This window comes from Babylonia areolata, chromosome 19, assembly GCF_041734735.1.
Source record: "Babylonia areolata isolate BAREFJ2019XMU chromosome 19, ASM4173473v1, whole genome shotgun sequence".
Taxonomy (NCBI): Eukaryota; Metazoa; Mollusca; class Gastropoda; order Neogastropoda; family Buccinidae; genus Babylonia; species Babylonia areolata.
In genome coordinates this window covers 26,261,215-26,263,620 of record NC_134894.1, presented here as the reverse complement: position 1 = coordinate 26,263,620, position 2,406 = coordinate 26,261,215, and positions in this window count along the sequence as shown.

Below are 2,406 nucleotides of genomic sequence, written 5' to 3'. Positions count from 1 at the left end.
CGACTACGTCATACATCCACTCATGCCCATGCGCAGAAGAAGACGAGATCTTCCGAGATCCGAGATCCCTTTTTACGGGGTGAGAAGTCCCTGACCATACTACAAATGAGCCATAAATTGCTTTTTTTTTCTCTCGTTAAGCCCTATATAATGGAAAATGGAAAATGAGACAAAAAAAAGAAGAAAAACACCACAAGAAATTAATGAATTATTATAAGGACATAAAATAGACCAGGGAAATAAGCGTTATATCAAAGCATCATAACGATTCATGGAAAGGACTTACTGAACGATTGTGGACATACATACATACATACATATAAACATTTTTTTTTAGAACAGTATGTATATGCGGGGAGCAAGAATGCAGTAAGAAAAAGTAGAGAGGGCGATGTAGATAGATAGATAGATAGATAGAGAGAGACAGAGAGTGAGAGAGAGAGAGAGAGGAAGGAGAAAGAGAGGGAGAGAGAGAGGGAGAGAGGGAGATACAGGGGAGGGGGAGAGAGAGAGTGGGGAGGGAGAGGGGGAGAGAGTCAGACAGAGAAGGCACCTTACCGCCTTTTTGCAACCCGCCCCCCTTCGCTCCCCTCCCCTCTCCTGCTGCAGCCACAATTCTTGTCTCCCCCTTCTCCCTGCCCCACCCCCTCCCCAGCCCACTCCACTCTTCTTTTTTCACTGTGCAAGAGTTGTCAGTGTCACCCACATGTGTTTCTCACATCAACGGCAGCACGCAATACTTTACCTGCTGGAAGACAGTTCTGTCGATACTTTACGTCTCTCAAACAATGTCCCACGATTTACCTCCCCTGGCGCCCCTTTCTTGCGGACGGTGAGTTTACGATAACGTTAAAGACTTGAGAAGTATAACATGGTAGTCAGCTTTTTGAGTGCGGACAGAATCGATGGCGAAAACCGGCATGTCAGTTCATACCTTAACCAGAGAGCTTTCCCGGGCAACGCTCTCAATAGAAGTACGGTTGGTCACGCTTGCTTGTCTGTTAGTTTGTCTGTAAACCTCGCTCTCTCTCTCCCCCCTCTGTCTTTGTCTTTGTGTATCTTGCAACGCGCGCGCGCGCGCGCGCGTGTGTGTGTGTGTGTGTGTGTGTGCGTGTGTGTGTGTGTGTGTGTGTGTGTGTGTGTGTGTGTGTGTGAGAGAGAGAGAGAGAGAGAGAGAGAGAGAGAGAGAGAGAGAGAGAGAGCATTAAAGTTCATATCCGTATCCTGTTATTTTATAGCATTTTACATTTTCTATACGGCGATAAAAAACCCCAACTCTTTAATTAGATTTTTTAAGCTTCCAAAGAAAATTAAATTTGCTTCAAATATTAAGAGTTGTAGAAACCCATATCATTTATAAAACCTAAGCAATAAATACAAAACGTATAATCTATATGCACCAATTTGTGTACCGCTGGGTAAATATATAGGTTGAAAAGGTTAGGGCTAAAAGTGCTCCAATCCCGACCGATTCAGTCACTTACTTTGGTTCTCAAGGCATTACTGTGGAATAACAGCATACCTGTTTGAGTCACAGTCAGTAACTTTCATCACTGTCCTTAACTGAATGCCTGAGGTGCTGCTGTGTGCTATTTTTTTTGTTATGCAGAAGCCGTTAAAAGCGTTGGTGTGGTTGATCTAAATCCGACACACACACACACAGACACACACACACACAATTACAGACAGAAATACAGACAGACAGACAGACAGACAGACAGACACACACACACACACTAGAGCTGTGAACAGATCGACATTGCTGAGCACGGTAAGGCGACTGACTGTAAAAAAGCTTCTGCTGTGAACAGATCGACATTGCTGAGCACGGTAAGGTGACTGACTGTAAAAAAGCTTCTGCTGTGAACTGTTCGACATTGCTCAGCGCGGTAAGAAGGTGACTGACTGTAAAAAAGCTTCTGTTGTGAACAGATCGACATTGCTCAGCACGGTAAGGTGACTGACTGTAAAAAAGCTTCTGTTGTGAACAGATCGACATTGCTCAGCACGGTAAGGTGACTGACTGTAAAAAAGCTTCTGTTGTGAACAGATCGACATTGCTCGACATTGCCGAGCACGGTAAGGTGATTGACTGTAAAAAAGCTTCTGTTGTGAACAGATCGACATTGCTCGACATTGCCGAGCACGGTAAGGTGATTGACTGTAAAAAAAAGCTACTGTTGTGAGCAGATCGACATTGCCGAGCATGGTAAGGTGATTGACTAAATCGGTCAGGTTTAGATCAACGAAAAGTCGATGGAGACAAGTTCGTTTTTCTCTTAAGGTTCCATAGCTTTTTAGGGCTATCGGCGCAGTTTTTATTCATATCAAACGCTGACATGAATTACAGGATCTTTAACGTGCGTATTTGATCTTCTGCTTGCGTAAACACACGAAGGGGGTTCA